The sequence below is a fragment of the Dasypus novemcinctus genome, chromosome 25 (genome assembly GCF_030445035.2).
Source record: "Dasypus novemcinctus isolate mDasNov1 chromosome 25, mDasNov1.1.hap2, whole genome shotgun sequence".
Taxonomy (NCBI): domain Eukaryota; kingdom Metazoa; phylum Chordata; class Mammalia; order Cingulata; family Dasypodidae; genus Dasypus; species Dasypus novemcinctus.
The window spans coordinates 6,641,056-6,656,785 of record NC_080697.1 but is presented as its reverse complement, the minus strand read 5'-3'; the positions used below and the strand labels follow the sequence as shown (position 1 = coordinate 6,656,785).

General features: G+C 60.4%; 1 protein-coding gene across 5 annotated transcripts in view; it reads left to right on the top strand.

Moving 5' to 3' along the window:
• CYRIA (CYFIP related Rac1 interactor A) overlaps positions 1 to 15,730 on the top strand; it is a 98,552-nt gene that overhangs the window by 21,985 nt on the left and 60,837 nt on the right. The window lies entirely within an intron of this gene.

Here is a 15,730-nt window from a genome sequence, read left to right as displayed (position 1 = left end):
TGTCTCGGCTGAGGGAAAGACCAGCCGAGCGTGACTGATGGTTTGGAGGGAAAAAGAGGTGGCCAGCATGGTGGAGCCAAGAGCTCAAGAGGAAGAGGAGGAGCAGATGGCGTAGGTGAGATGGTGGGGAGGAGCGTTCCAAGTCACTGGCAGCATGTGGACCCTTCGTCTGAATGAGGGGAGGCATGGGGGCTCTGGAGCAGAGGAGTAGCATGTTCAGACCCCACTGGAGTAGCTCCGTCTGGCACTGTGTGGACAGTGGCCCACAGAGGACAGGGAGAGAGGCAGGGAGACTGCGGGGAGGTGGCTGCAGCTCTGCCTGCACAAAGCCATGGGGGATGTGGGTGTGGGGTCATTCTAATGGTCAAGCCAAGAGTATTTCCTAAAGGACTGGAAATTAAGTGGAGGCAAGGATGACTCCATTTTATTGTCCTAAGAAACTGGAAGAATGGAACTGTTAGCTGAGATGGGAAGAATGTGGGGGAAGCCAGATTGGGAAGGCAGAGCTGGAGTTGAGTTTTGGGCCATGTTAAGTTTGACTTAGACATCCAAGTAAAGATTTTGAACAGGCTGTTAGTTATTGCAGGCAAGGAAGAGGCCAAAGCTGGAAATATACATTTGGAATTTCTCAAAGTATAGATGACATTTAAAATCCTGAAACCAGGCAAGATCACCAAAGGAATGAGTCCTCATAAAGAAGAGAAGTCAAAGGAATGCCAATGTTAAGCATTTTCGAGAAAGAGAAGGAACCAGAAAAAGAGACTGAGAAGGAACTATTATTATCTAGAAGGAAAAGAAAGACTGTGATCTTCTGGAAGTTACGTAACAAAATCTCTCTAAAAGGGGCAATGATTCAATCGTGTCAGATACTGACACTTGGTCTTGTACTAATGGAGACCAAGAATTGACCTCTGAATTTAGCAATGTGGTGTTCCCTGCCAGCGACCCCATTCTACTCAGCGTGTTTCCAGTACATTCTGTGGCCCTCCAGTGAGGCCTTCCTGCCCTTTGCAGGCACTCCACATGTTACTGCACTGCACTTTGTTGTGCTTCGTGGATACTCTGAGATTTACACATCGGAGGTTGGCAGCAGCCCAGTGGCAAACAAATACCAGTGCCATTTTTCCAATAGCCCATGCTCACTTCATGTCTCTGGTTCACATTTTAGATAAGGTGTATGCACTGAATTTTAGATATAACACTATTGCACACTTAGTAGACTACAGAACAAATGTAGCTTTTATATGAGCCAAAAAATTTGTGTGACTCCATTGCGACTTTCACTTTTTTGCGTGGTAATCTGGAACCAAATCTGTAATATCTCTGAGGCATACCTGTATCGACACAGTCCATTTATATAGCTGTGACTCCCCCAAAAGAGCTTTATTTCTACCATCTCGGTACTACAGCCATAATTTACTTATGTAACATTCGCGGGCACCTGCTCTGTGTCATGAGCTATTTTCGACCCATGAGTATGCAAAGTAAGTTGGGCACTGCCCTCGAGGATGCTCCAGTCAAAAGGGGCAAGGGAGGTGCACTGCTCTGCGATGCACGAGATCGCTGTCCCAGGGCGGGGAAGTGTGGGGTGCAAAGGACGGTGGAATTGCCGCTGGAGGTAAAGTTGGCTCTGTGGCTGGAGACTTCTCATGTGGCCCTGATGGACGAGTGGGATGTGTGGTTGAGGAGTTGCCGCTGGAGAAGAATATTTGAGGTACCGGGAAAGAGAAGCAGAGGAGCAACCAGGTGGAAGGCTGGCCAGGGTCCTCAGCCGGACGGGACCAATGCAGAAGGCCTGGAAAATTCGAGCTCGGCTTTCTTTCTTAGTCAGCGGGGACATCAGGGAAGGTGCTTGAGCCACGGGCTGATGCAGTAACAGTCGTGCTGCTTCGGGAGGAGCCGTTCGGCTGTGTGTGCCCGGCAGGCCAGGGGAAGGCTGAGGAGAGCCTCAATGAGGGCAGTGGCAGTGGGAGGAAAGAATCACGAAGCGGCGACGGGACACCCTGGGGCAGAATCCACAGGACACGGCTCTCGACACGGAAGGGTAGGTCCTGTGGCGCCTGGCAGGTCCCTGCCCAAACCACGCCGGCTGCTCAGCCGCAGCGGCCTCGGTGCCCGCCCCCCCCTGGCGCCCCTGCCCCATCCCCTTTGACCCCGTGAGCACAAGAGCGTCACCCCGTTCGTGGAAGAAAGCGTGCTTATTTTTGGAACTCGGCAATGAACGCGGGTTTCAAGGAGCAGAGGAAGCCCGTGGACTTCAGGAAGCCTCTGCGTTTGGGGCCCCCTTTCTTGGGGGGACGCGAGAGCCACCTGGAGCCTGTCCAGGTACCTTCCCACTCCAGTTTCGGGTTTTCAGTCACCAGGACTGCATTTCAGGAATCGCTGAGCACAAGCGGCGCTCAAGGAGCAGAGAGGGGCCTGCCCCCGCCCTGATCAGCGCAGGAAGTACCAGGTGACCAGGTGGAGCTCCCCAGGTGGGCCTCCTGCTCATCTTCCCAAGAAAACCCAGCCTGCCGGGTGCGCCTTGTGCCAGGGGACGGAAACCCCCGCGCGTGCCCCGAGGTGCCCTCGGCCTCCAGCCAGGTGGGCTGTGATAGGGCGGGGCGCAGGGGGCTCGTGGCGCATGTCGTGGTGGGGGGAGGGCAGCCTGCAGCCAGTCTCAGCATCCCAATCCACTGGCAGTGCGGGGGGGTGGGGGGGGACAGCCTTTGTGGCGAGGCTGGCTTCCTCCTGAATCTGCCCATAAAAGGATAAAAGCGCAGCTCTCTGGTCGGCATTGGGTGGGATTGCTGATGATAAATTTTTTAAAAGGGTGGCTTTTTTTTCCTCCTTTTGCAAGGATGTGTGAGTGTGCGCGCGGGTGTGTGCCAGCTTTCACGCGCTCTGCAGCCCGTGTGTGCTAACAGATGGGCGCAGCCTCATCTTTTATCTGGTGTTACAGAAGATAAAACTGAAACGGGATGATAGGCTGCCTCTTCCATTTCAGAGAGGGAAGAGAGATGAAAAGAGCTCTTCCGAGGAGGCTCTCACGCTGGAAAGAGGAGTGCTCCAAAACAGGGCCCGGTGTCCTCAAAGGCACAGTGCCGTGCAGCCGTTTAAAAGTGCTTTTCCTCCCACCCCCTCTCTGATACCTCCAAAATGTAGCCTCTCTTCGTCAGAAATGGGCCACGCTTGGAGGCTCTCATGAATTATAGATCAGGGACATCATTACCAGGAGACTTGAACAAATGCCCCGTGGTTTGAATTTTGCAGGCATTTTTTTTTCCCACTGGTGGCAGCACTTCCTGGCACTGCATCCTTCCTGAGAGGGACTCGGAAGGCGTTTTGCAAGGTGCTCCAGGAGGTGTGCTCACACAGGCAACTGTGCAGTGATTGGGGAGGTCCCCTGAATGGAGGCTTGTCCCTGCACCCTGTGTGGGCCTGACCGCCAGCTCCAGCCTCCTTTCAGGAGAAGCCAGAGACGTCACAGAGCCTGGTAGACTGAGGGGGACACAGAGGCAAGCCTGGCATTTCTGTGCCCACCGTTGTCGTTTCATCTGGATATCACCTGTACTCGACCCACCTGTTCATTCTCAAAGATGGAAGCGCGGCGCGTGTTGGTGAAGATAAGTGTTCGGCCTGCAGTTGGAAATGTTAACTGCGTGGAGAGGAGAGGCACTTCTGTTTTGCGTTGGCCTCCTGACTTCCCCTTCCCTGATGGGTCAGGACCGTAGCCTGGGACGCAGGTGCCAAGACTCCCCCAGGGCCGGCGCTGGGCGCCTGCCCACTGGCCTCGGCAGCCTTCCTCGCCTCCCATTCGCGCTTCCCACGTGGACATCTCGAGTTCTCAGCTCTCCTCGCACGTCCTTGAGAGAAGCCCCATGCAGGTCCCCCGTCGGTGAACTAGCTGATCTTGAAGAAGCTTCCACCAGCTGTTCTTACAACACTCGGGACACCTGGCTGGAGAGTGACTTGACCAAGGGCGGCCTGTGCCCTGCGATCGCATCTGTGATACACAGATAGAAATCTGACCACATCTCCTTGTCCCCCAAATAATGACAAAGGAAGGCCCCCCATTGAGAGTGCGGATCCTCTCGTGGCGCCAGGCCCTCTGAGGTCGCCCCGCTGTCTGTCCCTGCTTTGGCCTGTCTCGCTTTATGTCCAGGCGTCCCCCCGTCTCTTTCCTGTCCCCCGGCCCTCCTGAGCTGCCGCAGGGACTGCCTCCGTCCCTCCACCATCACATCCACGAGCTCTGCCCCACCCCGCCTTCCCCCGTGGCCCCGCTTAATCCTGCGTGGCTTAGAGCCTCGGCCGGGCACTGCCCCCTCCATATGCCTTTCTGGCTGCATCCCCCACACGCGCGGGGCCAGCTGCCCCTACACTGGCCCACGCTTCCCGTGCCAGCCGCGACCGCGCCGAGTGGCCCCTGCCTGTGGCCCCGGAGCTCCTGGTGAGTGCCAGCTAGACACCAAGCTGTGTTCTCAGAACCTTCCAGAGGTGGAACAAGTCCAGGAAGCTGGGGGGGCCCCAGTGGGCCTCGGCTGGATTCTTCCTCCTGTACTGTCCCCCTGGCTGGGTGCCCCCCTCCCCAAGCGAGCACGCAGCCAGTGGCAGGGCTGGGCGATGTCCAGAAGTGGCTATGCCAGACCCCAAGACGGGGACACCCCCCTCTGGCCCGGCCCTCGGCACTGTGCCCGCTGCTCGAGGGGGGGAGTTTTCCGGTGCCTGCGGCTTCTCACCCACCTGTTTCCATGGGTGACGAGGCAGGTCTGGGGGCAGAACGAGCTCAGGCCGCAGAGCCCCGCGGCCCTGCCAGGGGCTGGCCAGTGAGCTCAGGGGCAGGCCGGTGAGCTCAGGGGCCTGGCCTGCACGCCGGGCCCTGCTGCCGGCACCCCGCAGGCGAGGGCACGCGCTGAGTGGAGCTGCTTTGCTAATTAGAGACGGGGCTGCACGGGGCTTGGCGCATCAGAGGTATTAGCAAATATTTCAGTATTTTTCATATTAGTGTGAAAAATTCTAGCTTTCAGGCAAATCAAGAGATTATTAATAGTGTAACAGAATGATTTTGCCATTACGGAAGAAGTCGTCCTATTGTTGCTTTAAATATTAGCGTTTAAAAGAAAATAGGACAAAAAATATTGAAGCCATGAGCACTGGAATCTAAGAAATTTATTAGCAACTTAACCTTAGGCGTGCGTCTTTTCTTCTCTATTTTGGGCATAATGAAGAGCATTACTGTGTTGTGGGTGTGAAGAATGAATGAGAGAGAAGGGGCCAGCTCGGCGAGGGATGAGCTGCCCGCAGCCCGCGTCGTCTGTGAAAGTTCAGTCCCCGTGGTCGTCTTACTTTCTCCTGCTGCGGGATGTTCCCTGGTTTCTTATCTTGTTCCATAGTCCCAAGGAGACCTTGGAGAGGAAGTGTAGAGACCCGAACAGAAGCCTTCCCTCTCGGCGGTGGGACTTGACAGGAGGCACCGGCCAGTAGCCTTGCTGGGCCTGCAGCTCCTCACCTGGGCCCCTGGCCCCCAGTGAAGGGCGGGCAGACAGCAGGCTCAGGTGGCCTGCAGTCCTTCTCTCCTGGGGCACAGGCCCCCAGATAAAGATTATGCAGCTGCAAGAAGAAAAGAAGTCATGAAGCATATGACAACATGGATTATGCTGCATGAAGCAAGCCAAACACAAAAGGACAGACAGACAGCAGGCTCAGGTGGCCTGCACCTCCTTGTCACCTGGGCCCCTGGCCCCCAGGTGAAGGGTGGGCAGACAGCAGGCTCAGGTGGCTTCGGGCGCTGGTGTTCTGTGAGTCTAATTTCCGGTTCAGTGTGGTCATCAGAGACAAAGAGGGGCTGCCTCGGTCTCCCTGTGCTGCTCTCAGCCCTGGCGCCAGCCAAGCCACGGGGTCCTCCCACCTCCAGCCTGAGCTCTGAACTCGGGGCTCTTGTTACAGGGCCTTGTGGGCTTGTGGTGTGTGGCCAGAGCTTGGGGGACGCACGGAGGTAGCTGCTTTCCTAGGAGCCGGCTCTTGTCCGGTGAGCGGCCTGGGATTGGGGTCTTACAGAGGCCTCGCAGGCAAGGCTTGTGGCTGGGAGTCACCCCAGCTTCAGGGGCTCGAGCCTGGGGGCAGGCAGGGGCGCCCCTGTTCCTCAGGAGTGCCTGGTCCTGCCGGCGGGGCAGGCTACGCCCCGGCCACCATGGTCACGGGGCGGCTCCGGCACAGCGACTCTGGCGTTCCTTACTTGATGCTGTTTCCGCTTCAGGGATGTGTGCTAAGTGCGTTTTCCATCCCAAGTGGCACAGGGGATCCGAGGATTGCCTCTAAATGGGGTTTTTGAATGTGTCAAAAGCGAGGCTGCCTGCTGTTTGTCTTGAACCGACTGCATCCCCAGAGCAGAGTTAGAAAACCACACCTTGCAAGGTGTTTCCACCCATGTCAGAGCTGACAGGTAAAGCTGCCTCTGCCCGGCGCTGCTGCAGCTGTCAGGTGGCTGGTCGTTTGTCTCGCCCGAGTCTCCAGGGCTGGGATATCTCACCATTCCTTCTCGCTACACTCCTGAGGAGGCAAATTGCATTTGTCAGACTCTTCTCCCTGGTGTCACGAGTGTGTGTGTATGTGTGTGTGCCTGCTAGAGAGTGCAGTGTGTGTTCAGCCACTTGCTTTTCTCATGAAGCTTCACTAGACGCCTGTGGGTGCCAGGCACTGGGTCGGGTTTGGAGCTGCATCGTAGGCTGGCATTCTTACCCTCTAGCATGGCCTTGGACATGCATTGCCACCCTCTAGCATGGTCTTAGACATGCATTGCCCCCTGTAGCATAGCCTTAGCTTGCATTGCCACCACCTTGTAGTGTAGCCTTGGACATGCATTGCCCCCTCTAGCATGGTCTTAGATATGCATTGCCCCCGTAGCATAGCCTTATCTTGCATTGCCACCTTATTGTGTAGCCTTGGGCATATATTGCTACCCTGTAGCATAGACTTGGACATGCATTGCCCCTGTAACAGAGCCTTAGCTTGCATTGCCACCTTGTAGTGTAGGCTTGGACATGCATTACCACCCTGTAGCAGAGTCTTGGACATGCATTGCCCCCGTAGCATAGCCTTATCTTGCATTGCCACCTTATTGTGTAGCCTTGGGCATGTATTGCCACCCTGTAGCATAGACTTGGACATGCATTGCCCCTGTAACAGAGCCTTAGCTTGCATTGCCACCTTGTAGTGTAAGCTTGGACATGCATTACCACCCTGTAGCAGAGTCTTGGACATGCATTGCCATCCTCTGGCATAGCCTTGGGCATGCATTGCCACCCTCTAGTGTGGTCTTAGACATGCTTTGCCAACCTCATTGTCTTAGACATGCATTGCCCTTGTAGCGGAGCCTTAGCTTGCATTGCCACCTTGTAGTGTAGCCTTGGACGTGCATTCTTACCCTTTAATGTAACCTTGGATATGCATTGCCCCCTCTAGCATTGTCTTAGACATGCATTGCCCCCTGTAGCGTAGCCTTAACTTGCATTGTCCCCCTTTAGCATATGTCGTAATGCTCTCCCTCCAGATGTCCTGCAAACAGACCCCAGTTCCACGATGATCAAGGTGGCTGCACGGGCCACTGTGTCTGAACATCTTTGCTGCAGAGGTCCTCAACCTTGGCGCTCTCGACCTTGTGGGCAGACAGGCTTTGCTCTGGGGGCTGTCCTGTGCTCTGGGGAGTTTAGCGGCATCTCTGCCTCCACCCGCTGGACCCCAATGGCAGCCGCACCTCCGCCGCCAGCGTGATGACCAGAGCACCTGCGGGCATTGCCAGATGCCTCCCTGCCCTGCCCCTCCGTGGCTTCCTTTCTCCTCTTAGTTACATGGAAGGAAAGCAAGAAGTGTTGCTCCTCTTTTCCAGATAAGGAAACTCAAGGCAAAAAGGGAAGGAGCTGAGGACAGAGGCATAGCGACAGTATAATTCTCTTTTCTTTCCAGCCCAGTGTGTTTCTTAGGGATCCAGCTTAGGGATCCAGGGTGTGCTGGTAAATGTTGCATCCCTGGCTCTTGTAAAGAAACAAAAAAAAAACAAGCCCTGATTGGGAACGTTGGCCAGTTTTCTGGGTGTCAGCACCCCCACCGTGTTGGATTTCCGCTGCTTAGAGGAGAGGCTTGGCATCGGCCCTGGGAGGGGCACAGTCCTGGGCACCCTGGAGCCGCGCAGGCTTCTGTGCAAGCCTTCGTCTTGCTCTCTCCCGGACCTTAGTCCTCTGCCCCCCAAACGCGTGCGCCTGCCCCATGAGGCACTGCGGCAGAAGCATTAGCCCGCCGGGGTTTCAGGTCACCGCTCTGGGTGGTTCCAGGTGCTGGGCCAAGGCCACCGTGCCTCGTATCTGAGCGGTTCAGGAGCAGTGGGCAGCGCTGGGCTTTGGGTGCGCGCTAACGCGTGGGGCCTTGTGGGCAGAGCGAACTCCGCCACGCCGGGGCTGAGCGTGGTGGCGTCGCTGTCAGCTGTGCCGGTCTGGGGTGTGGGAGAAGGCACCTGGCTGGAGTCTTGCCCTGGAAGTGAGTCGTGGCTACCGGGAGCCTCAGTTTCCTCGCCTGCGAAGGGAGAAACCGTCGTCTCTCCTGACCCCTGCCCTGAAGAGCAAACCAGCTCTCACGTAGCTGAGCGGCTCGGCACCTCTTGCTTTCGCCCCCGCGCTTCCGGCCCCCGGTGCACCCCGCGTTCCACTCACACAGCCTCTTCTCGGGCTGAGCTATTGTCATCAGGGTACAAGCTGAGCAGGCGAAAGAGGTCTTTGGGATCAGAGAGATGTGCACGTTGGCACAGGTGCCCCGGGAGTCCCAAAGGACCCTTGAGCAAAAAGAGCACATCCCTGTTGCTTTACTGTCCCGGCAGCGAGGTGGGGGCTTGGGGGGGGGGGGTGGCACTCTGCCTGAGGGTGGAGAAGGCCCCTTACCTGGGTTTGTCGAAGAGGGCTCGTCCGCTCTTGAGCCTGGGGTGTCTGCGTGCCCGCGGGTGCTTGGCTGACTCGCTAGCTGTCGCGTTGCCGGCACGTCACGCCCAAGGCCTCGACCTCCCTGCCTGGCGTGGCTCTGTGCCGGGTGCTTCTAGCCTCCTGTCTGGGCCCGGCGTCAGGCCTGGAAAGGACCCTTGGCCGGTCTCAGGAAGGGGGGCTCTCGCCCTGCCTTGGGCACCCCTCGTTGCAAACAGAGGGAGTAGATGGACGTGCGCGGAGGGCGCGGAGTTGGGGAACCCCTGGGGTGATGCAGGCTGCACATGGCACCGACCTCATCCCGAAGGTGCTGGAAGCCATAGAGGAGTTGAGGCAGGGGAGGGCATCCCACCTGTGCTTCCGGAAATTCTCCCTGCAGGAGCGCAGGGACCCCTGCCCGGAGGCCGATGGCAGCTGGAGACGGGTGCCAGGCCAGAGGTGGGCGCTGACGTGCAGGAGGGCCCCCCGTGTGTTTTCAGCGTGGAGCCCCGAGGCAGGCGCGTGGCCTTTGCGCACGTGGGAAGTTGGCTTCTCGGGGCTTTCGCCCCAGCTGTTCTCCTAAAGCTGCTGCCGCGTCCCTTCCTTCCAGGCCGGGGTGTGGGTGGGGCTGGGGCAGCCGTGCATTCAGGCCTGTGCCGGGCCCCTCCCCCAGAGGGTGCGGGCGCCCAACTGGCCTCCCCGCGGGCGGCCGGGGACGAGCGTGGCTGTGCCGCTGCCGGGGCGCCAGGCCAGGGGTGTCCATGCCGTGCCGTCGCTAAGCTGCCCCCAGCTGTCAGGGTCCCCCGGTCACGCCTTGGGTCGGCTGGGACCCCACTGATGACAGTGGGCCGTGCCCCCGCGCCCGCTCCGTGGCTCTGCCCGTGGGTGAACAGGGCTGGGCCCCGAGCCGCCAGGGCGCGCTGAGCTCCGCGCTCCCGGGGGTGTGTGGCAACGGTTTCTGGGAAAAGGCGTGAGGGGCATCACTGCCTTGGGGTTCCGTGCGGGGTCGCACAGCCCGTCCTGGTGGGCCGCTCTGGATGGCAGCCTGTTCTGCTCAGCTTGGATCGGGGCGCCCTGTGGGAGCCCCCTTTCCTTGCTATCACCTGAGCGGAGGTCGTTAGGCTCTGAGAGAGGCGACGAGAGCCCGGGTCCCAGGACGGCTCAGCCAAGAGCCTCGATGAGGACAGATGGCAGCCAGCAGCCTGCCGAAGGCGGAAGGCAGTCCAGGGTCACCCCGACATCAGGGTCCGGCCCTCCTGCTTCTCACGCCGACGCTTCACCTCCAGCTCTGGCCTCACCAAGCAGGTGGGTTCACCGTGGAGCACCCGGACAAGCCACCAAAGGGCGCACCCTGGGGCTGACCCCCTAGACGGGTGCCCCCGTGGGATTTTGAGGGGTCTGTGGGCCTCGGGCAGCCTTTCCCGTGGGCCCCCGAATGACCATTGATGCCATGACCATGCAGGGGTTTGCACGATACGTTGTCTCGATGTGCGACTTTGATCCAAGACTGGTCTCTGCTTTCAAGAGAACACCAGGTCGCTGGAAAGGGGGACGGACGGGCCCCGAGAGTGCACGGTGCCACGTGTCCCAGCTTCCTGCAGCCAGCGCTGGCCTGGCCTCTCTCACGTCTTTTTGCATCTGGCGGTTGGGGCAACTTCGGCCAACGCACCCGGGGCAGCCGCACGTGCTAGAGGCCGAAGAGGTGCCAGCACTGCGCCGGTATTTTTTTTTAATTAGAGGAATTGTGGGTTTACGGAACAATCGAGCGTCAGTTCAGGATCCCCTCGGCCACCCTGTTACTTGCTCCTGCGGCGGAGCGGGTCACTCGCGACCCCGAGGCGAGTGGGTTCTCACGCTGGACCGCCCGCTGTCGTCCCCGGCTCGGCGTAGGGCTCGCGGCCCTGGAGGGCGGATCTGCGGCGCTAACGACGATTGCCGCCCCCTGCCCGTGACGACGCCCTCCCGGCTCCCCTCTAACCACACCCGGGGACGGGCTCCCGTGCGCTGCGGACGGTCCCAGCGTGGCGCCGGCCGCTCCAGGGCGCCGTGGCCGCTCCAGGGCGCTGTGGCCGCGAGCCCTCACGCCCCAGCGCGGGAGCCGTCCTTCTCCACGGGCGGGGAAGCCAGAGCCCGAAGGCCTCCCAGCTCCACGGAGCAGGGCTGAAGGTCCGGGCGGGGCCCGGGCGGCCCACGGGCTCTCGCGGCCCGTCCTCCGCGGGCACTGCGCGCTCCGGCCACCACGCTGTCCTTCCGCCGCAGGCTGGACTTGCCGTGGGGCGGTGGGAGCCCCTCACACCCCAGCGGCCTCCTGCTCTCCTTCACCCCCCCACCCTCTGCGCTCCCCTCCCCAGCCATCCCAAGCTGCTCGCTGCCCCAAGGCCGCGGCATTTTACAGATTCAACGTCGTCACTTCCGGCGGGCAGAACTCCGGCCTAGAAAGACGAGCGAGGCCCGATCCCTCCCCTTGAGGAACTTTCCATCCTGGACGGGGCTAAAACAGACACCCACGGTCTTTGGGAAGAGAAGTTCGTTTGAGCTTCACTGCGGCCCCCGAGGTTTGCTCGGTACAGGTCCCCGTGTTTCTGCATTTAGCAAGTGTTGCATCTGCAGATCAGAGAGGGCAGTCACTGGCTAAAGGCCACACAGCACAGACAAGGCCCAGGGGAGGAGCAGGCGGTAGACCCCGGTTTCTTCACCCCCAGAAAGCCTCCGGGCTCTGTCTCCGAGGTCAGCCGCGGCCTCCACATCTGGGTGGAGCATTTGTCCCGGTCCTCCCTCCGGCCTCCCTTGGGGGAGAGGGGCAGGAGGCAGCTGCTCACCCGCAGGTCTGCTGTGAGCAGACCTGAGCCCCCAGCCCCGGGCCGGGCAGGAGGTGGGAGGACGCCCCATCACCCGGCCTTTACATGCTCGTGCGGGGGCTGGCGTGCAGGGGTGGGTTTTGAATGCATCTCAACGTCCCCAGCTGCGCCCACGGCCCCGAGAACCTGGTGTCACCAGCACTGGCCTGCCCCCTCAGCGAGAGGGGCTCCAGCCCCCAGCCCAGGGCGCTGCTCGGGGAGCAGGGCCTCGGGGGCACCAGTCGAGTGCCCAAGGCCTGGCAGTCTGAGGGTGCCCCCCAGCGCCTCCCACGGGCTCCCCCGATGGTTCCTGGGTGTGATGAAGGTCACGGCATGGACAGACCCTGCCCGGGAGCCGGGCCTCGTCCTGGTCCCGCGGCCCCTTGCCACTCGCAACTGGCTCGGCCCCCCGGTCGGCTTCCGCTGGCAGAGGACGCGGTGGCCAAGCAGGGGCCGCCAGCCAGCCAGCGGGGTTCCAGTGCCACCTGCGCCGCTCTCAGCAGGGGGCGGGTCTGGCCTCCGTGTCCCTCTCCGGAGCTTCTCTGGACGACCCGGTGGGGATGCACTGGGGGACTGGGGTGAGGGGTCCGCGACAGGCACGTGACGTGGTCAGCGGGCACTTGTGTGTCTTGGGCCTCAGGGAAGGCAGGTGGGCAGCTCTGTCACTGTCATCAGCCCCTTGGCCCCTAGGCCAGGACCTCAGAACAGAGGCCACTCCCGGCCATCCCCTGGCCTCTCGTTTCTCGTGCCGGCTCCCCGGCCCACGGGCTGGTGTGGACAGAACCTGCCCGGGGGTCAAGAGAGCCGCGTGCCCGCGTCCAGCTTCTCAGCCCGAGCCTGCCCTGGGGCTCAGCCCCAGGGAGCGGTAATAGTAACTGCAGCATCGAGGGGGAGAAAGCGGCCACAGGAGGTGCTGAGGGCAGGGAGAGGGAAGAAGAGATGGGATGTGGGGCATTTTCAGGACCTGGAGTTGTCCTGGGTGGTGCTGCAGAGACAGATGCTGGACTTTATACATCCTGCCATAACCCACTGGGTGGACTGGGGGGGAGTGTGAACTGCAGGGTAAACTATTATCCACGTGGTGCAGCAGTGCTCCAAAGTGTGTTCCCCGAGGGTGATGAGCGTGCCACGATGATGGGGGAGGTTGTTGGTGTGGGAGGAGTGGGGTGGGGGTGGGGGTACAGGGGAACCTCTTATCTTTTTTTAATGTAACATTTTTTTGTGATATATATATATATCTTGAAAAATTACAATTTACAAAAGTGATGGGGTGGGGGCTGGGGAGTGGGGTATATGGGAACCTCTTTTATGTTTTTTAGTGTAACATTCTTTGTGATCTCTTAACATTAATTTAAAAAGTGTAAACAAGTAATAATAACAGTCGTAACAGACGGCCCCTCCCACGGGCGGCCCCGCACCAGGCCCTTCTCTGGGCCTTGCGTAGTTTGTACAAGCTCAGGGCGGCCCTGGGGTCAGGACGCTGGTGACAGTCACTTCCACGGAGCGGCAGAGAACCTAAGTGACTTGCCCAAGGTCCCGAGCCTGCGAGCAGCAGGGCGGGGGTCCAGCCCCAGCGTCTGTGCCCGCATCGGGGCCTCCGGCAGCCGTGCTGGGCCGCCTCCCCCAGGAAGCCTGCACGGGCTGCTCGCAGGTTTCCTCCTCATCATACTGCCCACCACAAGTAGCCCCTTGCAGGAGCCCCTCGTAGAGCCCATGTGATCGCAGGGGCGGGCAGAGCCCTGCCGGCCGGGGTCTCCTTGGGCCCTTGGGCTCCTCCCGTGCAGGTCGGGGGACCCCAAGAGTCCAGGATTACACTGACACTCCCGGAGGGTCTCTTCAGGGAACGCCTGGCCGCGCTCGCATTCGCGTTTTACTTCTCTTCTCCCTGTGTGAGTTTGAGTCAAGCCAATTTCCTGGCTCGGAAGCAGATTCTTTCTCCTCTTGGCCAGAGAGTCTTAGGCAGGTGGATCCTGCAGGAAAGAGCAGCACAAAGGCTGCTTGGAAAGCTGCTCCCTCCTCCCCGGCCGGCAGGGTGGGGGGGCTCGCTGGCCAGTGGGGCTGCGGCCCCCTGTGCAGGCAGGACGGTGCCTGTCGGGGGTGGCCCTGGCCAGCCGGCACTGACCCCTGAGGAAGTCACGCATCCCTCCAGCAGGCTGTTTCTCTGGCTGGAGCGGCGGCCGCCCGCACGCTCGTGGCCAGCCCCCGTGCCTCGGCTGCTCTCAACAGGAGAGTCGCAGAGCCCACTTTTGGGGGCCTTGCTGGTTATCAGACTGGCGACCCCCTCAGGGGCTGGCTGCCAGGGCGCAAGGAGCCCACCCGTCTTTTTAAAACGTGCTGCTGACGCCCGTCACTGCCTCGCGTCCCCAGTCCAAGCCATGGCTCTAGAATCCAGCCGTCGGCCTGGGAGCTCAGTGGCTCCAGGGGCCGGCCCCATGGACGCTGGGAGGACGGGAGGCGGGGGCTGTCCCTGTGTTCTGCCGACCTGGGCACAGGTGGGACCGGTGCCCGGGGCCGACACTGGGTGAGGTTAGGGTGGCGATAGGCCCTTGTGCGCCAGGGTGGCCCTGGCTGGAGCCTAACCCCAGAGTGTCCAGGCTTGGGTGGCAAATCAGACGGTCACTGCATGTCATGGAGATCAAGAGACGGTGGCTCAGAGCCTTCCTCACGGCCCGCTAGCTTTTTGGCCTTTAGGGAATTACTGATTTTATCTCATCTACAAATCGGGCCCAATCCCGCAGTCCTCAGTGAGGTGGTGTCATTAGCAAATGAGCTGGACGAAGCACCGGCTCGTTTGCTGACACGTAGCAGGCTGGCGGCATGTGGCAGCGGCTGTCATCATTTTTATCGTGGTTTTCTCGTCCTGCCCTTGCCATCGCGCCGCTGGCCGTCGTGTTGGCCGAGAGGGTCACGGCCTGCCCTGCCCCTGGCCCTTGGTGGAAGCCCACATCCCTGGAGGCCCGTCCCCTGCCCAGCTGCTCCGTCACCCTGTGATGTGGGCCCTGGGCACCAGGACCCCACCCTCCTGGCTCGGGCCGCCTTCCCTCCTCCTGGCCCGGCCTCTGCCCCGTCCCCGAGGCCAGCCTGGGGTGGTGGGCCGCCCTCCCGGGGGTGCTGCTTGCAGCTCCCGTATCTGCTGCCCCAAGAGATTCCTCTCGGCCTCCCCATCTGAAAGGGGCCTGGTGGGCGCCCTTTCCTCCTTTCTTTTTTTCCTTTTTCTCTTTCTGGGTAACTGAATGAGAGGCCGTATCACGTAGTTGATAAGGGCAGGAACTGGAGTCAGAAGGGCTGAGTTCAGATCGCCTCTCTCCCGTTCAAAAGCGGAATATCCCAGGCGAGGGGCTTGACCGCTCTGTGCCTCAGTGTCCCCATCTGGGAGCATAAGGGGACGACCCTGACGCTCGCCTTCTGGGAAGGTCCGGGCGGTGCGAGGAGCGCGGTGCTGCCAGAGGGCTGATGATGGCAGGAGCTCGGTGGACGTGAGCCTCTTTATTTCCCCACGTGGGCGATGGGGCCCTGGACAGGTCGCTGTTCTAAGCTTTCCTTCGGGTCCTCTGCTTGATTGGGGGGTATGAAATGAGTGCAGGGGTCTTCAGACAGGGGTTCGGAGACCCTGCACCTGGTCCTGGGTCAATCGTTTCCTGTCCTGGGGTCTCAGCGCCCCTTGGGGGTCTGGTCACAGGGGTCACCCCCCCCCCCAGCAGGCCACTGCCAGCCTTGGTGACCTGCATTCGGAGGTGGGTGCTTCTGTGGGCATCTGCAAATAAGTGGACAAAATGCACAGGAAAGGGCCCCGGCAGGGCCCCGGCGTCATGGCCTGTGGGACCTACGACACCTTAGGGCAGGGGACAGCGGGGTTCTTGCCAGACTGATCCCACAAACCCGGCCCAGCCTCGCACACTGGACAGCGGGCGGCAGCATCTGGGGAGAAGCGGCGGGCACGGGCCGCTGCCCCCGAGACTGGCCACTCACTGC